The following is a 12,668-nucleotide window of genomic DNA, read 5'->3' as shown; positions in this document are numbered from 1 at the left end:
ATCCTGATAAACTAGCGACTGAACTTAATGTGGAGCATCTTAAGATGCAGTTTCGAGTAGCTGCGGCGGCGGGCGGCCCTCAGTAGGATCTGACCTGTGTAAGCAAGTTAGTAAGGTAGTTTATCGGCCAGCAGACTGGAGCTCGGAACACAAACTGGCAGCAAACATCGCTAGCGGCCGTAGCGGCGGAACCTCAGTGACTACCGACGCGCCCGGCGGACCGCGCGCCCCCCGTGCCACAAACGCGAAAACATTTACGTTCACGCATAAAAACTTTTGCCGCCAAACTCTTTGGCGCTCTAACCACAACTCTTAGTTCCGGAGTCGTATTTATTTGGTTTTGGACTGGACTACAGCCGTTTTTAATAACTTTACTTGAGTTTAGCTAGTTTGAGTGTGATTTGTTTTGATTCGTGCGAGGAACATCGCCGGCCGTGTCATCCAGGTGAGTCGAAGTTTGGACATCGCTATCCACTTAAGTAAACAAAGTTATTCGAGTTAGATCTAGTTACTTAAGTATTGCTAAACTGTTTACATATAAGTAAATTCGTGACGGTAATAAACTAGATGTCGGTGTATCTTGTTTTAGTAGAAGAATGTAATAAAAATGGGTCGCTGTACTTTTCCTCGTAAAGAAAATTGTTGTGGTGGTTCACCACATAATTTAAGGCGTAGGATTTGAGATTTAATAAGAAAATTCCTTTTGTTATGAGAATAATAAACAACTTGATACCTAACTACCATACCAACTAATAAGCGGGTGGGTCGCTTGCGAGTCACCTCGTCGGACTCTCTTCAGGGATCAGGTGCTTCAAGGTGCAGTCCCTAAGCATAATAATATGATTCTCTACTTACTTTGATAGTTTGTTACTCTTTCGAGTAAAACTACTACCTACTTACTATTAAATGTACCTATGTGCTACTTTTATCCCGGATTTTCCATGGGATTTTTTTAGGCAAAGCGATCCTATGTAAGTTGTACATATGTAATAACGGTTTTAGGTATAAATAAGTGTAGGTATTATTAAGTGCGCCCACTAAATATGATATAACTTAGGTACTGTTTGTAAGTACATAGAAAACAATAGTGTTAATTCAAATAATTTAACATGTGTTAGTACAGGTAGGTACCTAAGTATATACTCAATGCCTATCCGCGATCACATACTCCCTTTGTTACAATGTTTACAGACTTCATACTTAATTAAAATTATTCATAATAAGTTATGAATTATTATTATTTAACATAATATGTAATTGATGTAAAGGTACAAAGATCTTGTTAATTATTTTTTGTTAATGTTAAACATCTACTATGGAGGTCATGAAGAACTGTTTAAACATTTTCTCAAACTTCGCCGAGTCACTCACACGTATGAATGAGTGCGTTAAAATCCATAAGTATATGTATACCATAGGTGTATATAATTATATATAACAAAATTTACCATAATAATATTTAACATACTTACATAGGTTCGTAGTCGTACACGGTACATTTTTATTAAAGTACCTAAGGTTAAATTTTTACTTTGTATACCTACTGCCTGCAGATTTAAATGTATACATTAATATTTTTACTAGTTATTTGTACTGTGTTCCTTTATTAACTCACTCAGTAAACCTACCAAAATAAGTAGGTACTTATAATTATATAAAGGAAGGGGAGAGATCCTGTATATAATGTATACCTAATTTATAATTTTCTTAGCGCATGCATTTTGTATCACATCTTACAAAAATACAGTTTATCTATATTTTATTAATGTAACAGTGAATTTAATTTGAAGTATTGTTTTTAGTAATAGTATTTAAAGTCAAGTTTCTAAAGTAAGTTTAATGATTTGGTTGTAAACGCGAAAACCAAACTCTCCACCTACACCTATACCTCTACTTACCTAGATTTACTAGAATAGTCTATGTATAGTGGTTCTACTATAAACATGGGATTGTTTACCGAATGTACTTCAACTGCACAGTTTTCCCAATCGAAACCGATTGTTGATCCTTTTTATACACTTTTTATCGCTGTTTCTTTGCTATAAGAAGGCGGCACTATGTTATCGCTTTTGAAGCCTAAACATAAAGCTATTTCCAATAAACCAACATTTGACAAAACTATGATTTCCTAATTTCCGGAAGTCATTAAATAAGTACTTAACTAGTAATTAAATGTTAGTTCTACGTATAGTATACAACATAATATCTTAATAATGCACGCTGAAGTTAAGTAAGTAGGTAAGTACATAAAAATCATATAATTTTAGAAAAAACACAACAAATAACTTGTTCATCTTTATTATTACATATACTTCGCCGGCGCGTTGGCTTCACACTTCATTCACTTACTTATATTTTATTATTTTTATTATGTAGAGTTACTCCTGTAATTTAAAAATAAATATATTATATTCATAATCTGTAAGTAGTTTGGGAGCGGAGCCATCCCACGCTTTATAAGGGGCAGTTAAGTGTTATATATTATATACTTAATGTACCTAAGTAATAAGGAATAAATAAAGTGTAACATGCAATGAATTGATAGTTAACTAGTTCATAAATAATATTCGCGACTCAGCAACATTGTAAGTATACGATACACGATGCAAGCTGTTGTGATGTGACCCGCATGTGTCAGTAGTAGCTAGATAGGTACACACATACATTCGTGTAAAATGCGAATTTATAAAATTTTCCAGAAGTGCATAGGTCCTATTGCTTGCCTATTCTGATTAAAATACTCGTCACGTCTATCCGTGCATTAATTCTAATTCAATTGCTTAAGTTTTAATTTATCAATCACTGAGGTAATAAATGAATAGAATGTTTGACGTAATCAGTTCATGTCGACTGCATAATGCTTTATACGGCTTTTTCACCGGCGCGGCGGCGGCGGCGGCCGGTAGCTGCCACTAATCGGGTTTCACGCCCCCGCACTGTGTCGATCTACATTTACAAACCTTGAAGGAGACGAAATTAAAACTCATAAATAATAATTTGATTACAAATTGTAATTGTCAATAGGATATTTCTTATCTAGGGCACTCGGCATTCTAATTGAGACATGGTCATTATTCGCTTTTATTATTATGTTGCTATTGGAGATTTGCAATTTGCTTCATGGCATATGTGTTTGTACCACTGCAGAGCATAAGACAAAGCAGAAAGTTATAGAGGTATGCAATTATACAAATCTGTGAAGTATTGGGTAGAAGATGTGCCACTTGAATACGTTTTAAACAAAACAGAGCGGTGAGCTCGGGCCGGCCATCAAGCCATTATCGGAATGACTCCTGCCTGTTGCCCGCAGTTACTGCACCACTCGAATAAACATGAGCGAATTACAACGATCTCGATGGATGCAGATCATATTGGATATTTGGCTAGCTTTATTTGCGCGGCTGTAGTCGAAAAATATATTTTATGATTACAAAAAAATATTTATTTTATAAATATGTATATAGGTAATCCTGAGCACTAGGTAGGTATATATACAGGGTTATTGGTAAGTAGACCTGATCCTTTCAGGAGGTGATAGAGGAAGGCATTTCCAGTCGATTATACCCTATAATGCATTATCCGAAACTTAACCATTTCTAAGATATTTAATATTTCAAGATTTTTCTAATTTTTGCCAAAATTTCATGTTTAAAACCGAAAATAAAAAAAACTAGCCGTATTTCAACACTTTTTTTGTTTGTTTAGGATTAGTAACATCTTAATAAACTAATTAAAATTATCAAATGTGCATTATTCGACTTAAATTAGACACAATACCTCAAAATACATAAACATTTTAAAAAAATTGTCAAAACCTAAAAACAAATAAGTTAAATTAAAAAAGAACTTCATATAACAATTTTTTGTGCACTTCAGCTTAAAAACATTTTCAACTTATAAGCTTTCAAATGAGATATTTCAATATCAAATCGATTTAGGTATCACCAAGATATGGCCAAAACAATCAGAGAAGGCGGACGAAATTCAACAGAAAAACTAACAAAATTAGCGCAATTTAAAGGTAACAAGTGTGATGATTTTCAGTCCTGTTCACTTTAGTATGGAAACCCCTGTTGAGTTTTCTCCGCCTTCTCTGATTGTTTTGGCCATATCTTGGTGATACCTTAATCGATTTGATATTGAAATATCTCATTTGAAAGCTTATAAGTTGACAATGTTTTTAAGCTGAAGTGCACAAAAAATTGTTATATGAAGTTCTTTTTTAATTTAACTTATTTGTTTTTAGGTTTTGACAATTTTTTAAAAATGTTTATTTATTTTGAGGTATTGTGTCTAATTTAAGTCGAATAATGCAAATTTGATTATTTTAATTAATTAATTAAGATGTTAATAATGCTAAACAAACAAAAAAAGTATTGAAATATGGCTAGTTTTTTTTATTTTCGGATTTAAACATGAAATTTTGGCAAAAATTCAAAAATTCTTTAAATATTAAATATCTTAGAAATGGTTAAGTTTCGGATAATGCATTATAGGGTATAATCGACTGGAAATGCCTTCCTCTATCACCTCCTGAAAGGATCAGGTCTACTTGCAAATAACCCTGTATACTTACACAAGTTACACATTAAAGTCGTAATTCTAAAGTTGCAAAACATAGTTTAAATAAATACTGCAGAAGTAGGCACAACCTAATTCGCAAATATTTTAGCTATCTAAGCGAAGTCGTTAGCTAAATTATAAATTGTAAAATAACCGGAAAATTGCCAGCGGTAAGTTGATCGCTACGGACACTGACAAGTTGCACTAGTTCGTTAACCAGATTACTACTACTCGACAATAATATAGAAATGGAAATAGTTTATTCTCTTTCTACATTATTCAGTACCTAACTTGTGATCAGAGCCCACTTGTAATAAGTTCAAAGAAACCTGTGCCAGTGAGGCTCAACATTACATTGACGACCAATCGTCGCTGCAGTGACAAACCGACAAACCGACTTCTCGTCCGATGCCTCTAAATAAGAGTGCAGTATCGGCGGCAATTATCTCTGATGGCGGTGCTCGTCCGCCAGACCCCGCGGGAGCCGCCGGGCCTCAATAATGCACGGGGGCACTCTGTGCCGCCATCAGTGATGGTCGGTGTCGCGAGGGCACGGGGGACAGGCGGGGGACGCGGGGGCACGGGGGACCACGGGGGGACGCGGCCGGTGGACACTGACAGCTGCCGGTGGTCAATGGAGGTGTATTATTGGTAGCTAAATATGCGTTCCATCCATTCAAAAACCCATTAATAGCTAGTTCACATTTAGATCCCTTCTACCTATTAATTTATAAGTGGCCAGCTAAGTACCTATAATCGATTAGATTGTGTTGTTATATTATGTAGATTAATAAACATTTATAAAGAAGACGACCGAATGGCGTAGTGGTTAGTGACCCTGACTACTGAGCCGATGGTCCCGGGTTCGATTCCCGGCTGGAGCAGATATTTGTTTAAACACAGATATTTGTTCTCAGGTCTTGGATGTGCCCGTGAAATGGCAATAGGCCCGCCCCCTATTACATTGGGACTAACATAACACTCTTGCGAAAAGTGGGTGTAGCAATGCACCTCTGCCTACCCCGCAAGGGAGTACATTAGTACAAGGCGTGAGTGCGTGTTTTTTTTTTATAATGAATACACCATACTACGTAATTTGCTGAAAATTCAAGTAAAATACATTTATACTCTTTTAATCATAATAGGTAAGTATGAGGTTTGTATTAGTCGGGCCAATATGTCTAGTAATAGAACTCCCTCATACATAGGTACGGTTACTTCTTACTCGCCTACACCAATTTCAATGAACTAATACATATTCATAGCAAATGCAAAATCCCGGAGAGTATTGGCGTTTGGACCAAGAATTTCTGAACTAAAGTTAGCCCGCAGCCGCACCTGGCCGGGACCTGCGAGCGCTCCACACACCGTCACTACCGAATACTATACTATGTAAGTTTGTAGGACAAGTTATGGGAAATAAATAATGTGTGTGGCAATATTGATTTCCTTATAATAATATTATTATCACAATGATTAAGCCTGCTTGATGCTCTCCGCCCTCGTAGCAAAGTTTTCGGGAAGCTGCTACGCGCTACGCCGTAGCCCGCGTAGCATCATGTGAGTCACACTAATCATGAACAGTAAAATTGAATATCATGATTCCGTGAAACTCATTCCATTTAAAAGGAAAGGTATTATATCTAGATGATTATACGTGATATTTGTCTAAAAATATAGTTAATAATCAACCACATCTACCTAACAAGGAGGAGGAAACATAAGATGTGTGTGTGTGAGCGTGGAATGGCATTGGAGACGGACTTGACACACTGTGGACTGAGTTGGGCGCTAGCCCAACATAAGATAGAACAATATAGGAAGTCTATTTACATATGCATAGTTAATAATGATCCATTATTAAAATTTAAATTAGCAGTTTTAGTCGAAATTTAGCCATGAAAAATTAAATTAATTGGTAGCTTGGTTGTTATTTCACGTGTACTTTGTACATACGTAATAAGCGTAATGTGAGACTAGAATCCACGAGTCATCAAATTAACTAAAAACAAAGATGACACGCTTTTTTTATAACGTATCCACTTATAAACGATACTGAAAATATTAATAACAGGAAAGAAGCACCGTACTTAGAGGTTACGGATTAATTTTTAGTTAGTTATTTTTATTAGTTCTTGATTGGGGATACCAGCCTCAGGGTGGTAGATACCTTACACTGGCTGTAGAGTTTAGATGCAGTGAATATGTAAGGGTAGTAATGAGCGTATCCGTGAGTGAGTTACAAGCATATTATTACAGTGAAGTACTACCATACGTTACGTTTTCTAATCCACACCTTCGTCTAGAAACTGGGATCAGCCGCCGTGTCATTGCAGGTTGTGGATAATGACGCGGCTGGTTATTTTTCTCGGTTCCGGTTGATATGAGTTTATTGCGGGGTGGCGGCAATGAGGCCGCAGTCGCGAGTCACTCGGCCACGACTGCGGTGATGGCTGCAAATGAGACATCCAACTAGCGGTTCTGTAATCTTCAGTTTGCATTAAAGAGTATAAAGGTAGATTTACTCAGGTAAGGAACTGGGTCATATGCTTCCATCACACTTCACTGAACTGAGCCAGCAGTCAATACTCCTGGCGTCCTCCTGCCCAGTACCTAGGTACGAGCCTGCAGTCAAGTCTGTACCTACTGCCATCGACTGTCCGTGCAGAGCTAGCGGTAGGCATGTTGATTCAGCCGCCCTAGTTACTGCATCGCATCGACACATGCTTTCGTAACTTGAATCTTTTTACATACAATTTTTATGCAGCGATAAGCAAGTCTGCTACACATGGCGATTTTATTGTATTTTATATCAGCAATAAAATTGCTATATAATATTTATTACGTTGTATCAATTATTTTATACCCATATTGAATTTTTGAAGAAAAAATTGTTTTTAATAGTTTGCACGGATTTTTATAATAAAAGCTAACTAGTAACTGCCCTGTTAGTTTTGTCTGTAGTATGCTTGAATATTTTTTTAATAATTTAACTGTGGAACAGAAATAGTAATAGTTACGCGCCATACTAAAGTGTGATTATTAGACCCCGGTTATGAAAAAAGCGAAAGTTTATAAATAAGTATTACGTTATGTTTGTTGTTTTAACACACAATTTGTGGTCACAGTTAACTGAACCTATTAGACTTACTTTTGTTAAGGTTCAGTTCTACTTTATACCGATTGTGCAGACTGCAGATGCTACAAACCGATATGATAAATAATCAGGACAAATATCTCATTAGTGTCAAACACCATGAATTTTAAACTCCATAATCACATCAATCCATTGAGTATGAATGGTCTGGAGACGAAATAGGCAGACGTTCCCCTCTGCCGGGGTGGTAGGCCAGAAAGGCCCACCGATTTACAAAAACTAGTTGCAGTCTCAATTTTCACTAGACGCAATCTAGTTGGCAAAGCGTTCGTTTCATAGAAAATGATTTGTTTACATACTAAAATGACAGCTTCAATTCATAGAATATCCGGATTCCGGATTTGATCACAGATTTTGTCATGGTTTATTGTTATTAGCAGTTGCCTAGCAACCAATTTCAAAAAAATGCAATGGTGATGTACCAGTAAGTAGATATTATGTATTGATCGACAAAAAAGGTCATAGTTAAAGGATCTCACAATTTATTTTATTTTGCAAAATATTTCTTTCATATCTTACAAAGCGTCCGTAGTCGAGCGGGCTTCAGTGATCGTAACTGATTACTGAGGTTAAACAACAACTGGCACGGTCAGCCATTGGATGGGTGACCGATTTCAAGTGGTTCTTTTCTGGGCGCTTCCGTGCTTCGGACGGCACGTTAAGCCGTGGGTCCCGGTTGCTGCTCCGGCAGCAGTCGTTAAGCCTAGTCAGAGGCCTTCGGGCGGCTTGAAAACATCTGACAGTCGGGTTGACCACTTACCCAATAACTTTTCCAGCACAAGCTAGGACTAGGCCTAAAACCCTTCCTTCATTGAAAGGAGACCCGTGCCCCAGCAGTGGGGACGAAATGGGTCGTGATGATAGTTACAAAAGTTAGTAAGTATAATATAATTAATACATAGTTATATAAATAAATGCTTCGTTTAATTAATAATTTAAATAATTTATAATTATTATTTCCAACCCATGTTCTCGAATTCATCGATAATACTTATCGATAATTGTTACATCCATTGGCAATAAAAATGACGACACTGTGTTCATTATTAAATGTCACTTCACATAACCCTTATTGCTGGGAATTAAAACTCATAATGACATGTCCCATGAGACATAATCAAGGTAAACGGTAAAATTTCCCCCCGCAAAAATTGGCAGACTTTTTTGTATCAAGAAAGATCGCTATGACGCTTCCCGAGGGTACACCCGAGTCCGCGTTGTTCTATGCATCAATCAGTGTAAGCTTGCAGGCCGTTCATTATTAGTTTAGTCTCAATCAACAGATATACATTATGTGTATAGTACGAGCGATAGCGTGATAATCTGCCCATGTACTTCAGTACTTATGCCGTTAAGTGTGAAATTACGCTACTGACGTGACTCTTTCAATTTCCTTTCGGTTTCCCTAATAGAAATAGAAACTGTTTGTAAATTCTGCTGCAGGACACGAGCTGCGTAAATGCGGGGGCGATCATTTCATAGTTGGTACTTACTATCATAAGTTAACTTACTAATTAAGTTAAAATTTAGATAAAGATAAAGAAATCAACAACATAAAAAAACAGAAAATAATACAATGTAAAACAAAGCATAACACAATAGGTTCCTGCCAAAGCGTCAAAAAGGAACAAACTCAGCATGTGCATTTACCAAATCATAATAATAATATACTTATAACTAACTATTAAATAAATTTCTCATATCATATCATATGCACTCACGGCTGTAATCCCCGAAGTGGTAGTCAGAGGTGGCTCACAAGCGAGCCACTCACTTTTCGTAGCACATTTGCAACGTGATAGGTTGCGAACCATATCGCCGTTTTGGAATAAGTACAATGCACTTATAGGATACACATCTAGAATGTAGATGTGCAGGTTTCTTCGCGATGTTTTCCATCACCGTAAGAGCACGTGGTATTATTGTACCTACTTAAACTCCTTAATTGAAAACACAATGAAAGAATTCATTGGTACAGGCCAGGATTTGAACCCACGGCCTCTCGATTGAGAGGAACAAAATTTACTGTACGACCAAAAAAAACTTTTAAGCGTTTAGAACACCTTAAGATATGTATAAGGCTTTTGACAGCGTTCAGTATGTTTATGTTTAGGTGATGAAAGGTCTAGGTTTACTGAAGTGTGAAATTCGCATCAAGAGTCCTGTCTGTCTGTCTGTAATAGATATATCCACTTTCTCCCGCCGCCGCCGCCACCGCCGCCGCCGCCGCCGCCGCCGTGTGTCGCGGCTCGCCGCCGACTCGCGTGAATCAATTGTCTGCGAGTGACCCGACATCTTTTATTTATGACAATGTTTAGCAATTCTGACACTCACTTGGGAATAGCAAGTGACCAGCTATACCCAGTTGAGACTGTCATAATGTGGTATTGCTATAAAAAGTGGTTGCAAACGGAATTTGACACGCTTGTAAGGCCTTTTAGCCGCCCCTTTACATTTACAGCATTTAGCATAATATTTATTAATTAGGTATGTAGTAAAGTAAGTAAGCTTTGATGGTTAGGAAATATAGGTCGCGTTATAGTAAAAGTACTTAAAATCAATTATAATTATTCAAAGAAATAATCTTAAATTATTCTAATGCACAATATTGTCTGTTTACATTGTAGTGTGCCTCAGTACAACGGTCGCTGGTTGCAGCACGGTGTCCGATCGCTATCTATCGGTGTCGTCACTCCGTGAGAACAAGTCTTTAATTTTCCGCTGCTTATATCATAACAACAAATTGTAAAGTTTATGGGTACACGAGATTTAGGTGTTTATTTTTATCTTTTATGAACGGTGCATAATTCGTTGTGTTCTCTAACACGTTACTGGTATTTACTTACTATTTGTCTTTCCTCATAGAATTTATGTTCCATGTAGAGTACATGTACATACACATGAAAGGGTCAGCCATCACTGCAGCACTCACCTGCCTTTGTACACTTAACAAGTAAATTATCATTAGGGGTTTAACAGAAATAACTGTAAGCACCTGTTGTTTAAAAATATGTTAGAAAACTTAAGAATTCACATGATCTGAAGCAGGTATAATTAGCTACATGTAGGGAAGATACAAGAAGAGCTCAACATTAATTATCATCATCATCATCAAGTAATTAAAGTAATCATCATCATTAGCACTAGGTATTATCTACATCATCGCTACCTACAGTCAGGACTGGACGAGGAAAACATCAGGAATACTCGTACAGAAGGTCGACATGAGGTGGCCACTGGCCAAGTGATGTGACTTCATGTGACTCACCAGTTCCACAACAGTTTATGTAAAGAAAGGAAGATTCATTACTTCTAGCATAGTGTTAAAACCAGTGTCAGCGTGTTCTCGATCGATAAGTACCTACTTATTACGTTCCTTGGTCTTCATTATAACTATTATAACATAATAATTAACATTTGGCTTATGTATTTATCAGTGTAACTATGTATTATTATTATTATGAATGACAAAAAACAAGTTGGTATTTTATGTCTACTTTTTTGAAATATAATTCTGAGGTCTTGTCGGATCAGTTATCAAGTACCTATTATAGATTAATAAATCAGTACTTATCTAACAGTAGCTGATTTCCTGAAGTATTCAAAAGTTTGAGAGGAACAGTCGTAAACGATGTTTCATATTTTACTGGTTTAAAATAACAAAGAGCTCAAACTATACACATACCCATCATAACATGACATGAGTACGTTATTGAATGCGTCACTACACGCACAATCACGAAATGCATAACGAGGGCTATTTTAACTCTTACTACTATTCATATAAGAGCTATGAACTGGATTATGCTCTTGTTTCCCCGAGAGTGGGTCCCGGCCGGCGGTGAGTGCGAGTAAATTGATGTATTTTTCAAATCAACTTGTCAAATTGGAATGTCCCGTTTTGATTTAGGAGCTCTATTTTTAACAATTTATAGTTTGTCAATATGAGAGTTTGCTTGGGTACTGTTTTTACATTGTTTTCCATACAAACATTGAAACTATAGAACCAAGATATACCTACATGAGCAAACCAAGTGAACAAATCATCCACTGACCTTACCTCGACATAAACAATGTAGCCCTGTGAGGGCGGCCGCTCCCGACATGACATGAACGGGCACAGGGAGGCCGTAAATATCAATTGATCGCTGTTATGATGTTGGTGGAAGGTGGGCCGGTTAACGAGCGTATCCTGGATTCATGTGGAGCCCTACCGGCGGCGGCGGCGGCGGCGGCGGCGGCGGACGCGGTGGGCAGCGAGCGGCCTCAGCACGGGCAATGACACTTGAAGGACGAACAGTAACTGTGGCACCAACATATCTGTGGGGTTACCACCACCGAACATCTGTGAGATCCATACAAGTTACGTCAAATTTGGCAAGCGCGCGACTCTGCTTAAGGATTGTAAATTGCTAATGTGTCGGTGGGGGTACGGTAGTTGGAGCTACTCAAGGTGTTCCGTGCGGCGGCCTCCAAGACGGAAATCAGCAGGATGATTGCCAACCTTCGCTAGGAGACGGCACTAGAAGAAGAAGAAGAAGGTCGTCATAAAACGAATACGGTTGACGCAGCAACGCTAAGAAACTTTGGTTTTCGGTAGAGTGACCCCCCTGACCTAGACATAGACGTAGAGGTATGCATAGTTAACGAAATGCATAGGATTATGTCAGCTGTCTGGCTGCTGGTGTGAACAACTGAGTGCCGCGATGTCGTCATAACTCGTCTCATAATAAAGATTAGAATTTCACAAACATTTTTTTAAAATCAATGAACAAAGTAAATTTAATTTCCCTCTTAGCTTTAGCTTGTAGTAATCGCTCATTGCAATATGCTTGGTAAGACGGTTTTAGTTAACTTTAACTGCATACTTAAGCTTGGCAGAGGTTGGGTTTGATAAAAATAATTATAACAATTAATTTAGGAGTAATAAAAGTTTCAAAGCAATACA

At 37.4% G+C, this 12,668-nt stretch overlaps 1 protein-coding gene across 1 annotated transcript in view; it reads left to right on the top strand.

The window, feature by feature from the left end:
* Positions 1-207: 207 nt before the first annotated feature.
* The window catches only part of LOC105398466 (extracellular serine/threonine protein CG31145), a 63,995-nt gene continuing 51,534 nt past the window's right edge, over positions 208-12,668 (top strand). The window contains exon 1 of the mRNA XM_048626695.1: positions 208-445. The gene's annotated coding sequence lies outside the window, so the exon portion shown is untranslated. The remainder of the gene's footprint in view (positions 446-12,668) is intronic.

Source organism: Plutella xylostella, chromosome 17, assembly GCF_932276165.1.
Source record: "Plutella xylostella chromosome 17, ilPluXylo3.1, whole genome shotgun sequence".
Classification (NCBI taxonomy): Eukaryota; Metazoa; Arthropoda; class Insecta; order Lepidoptera; family Plutellidae; genus Plutella; species Plutella xylostella.
Note: the sequence above shows the minus strand (reverse complement) of the source record. Positions and strands in the feature narration are given on the sequence as shown.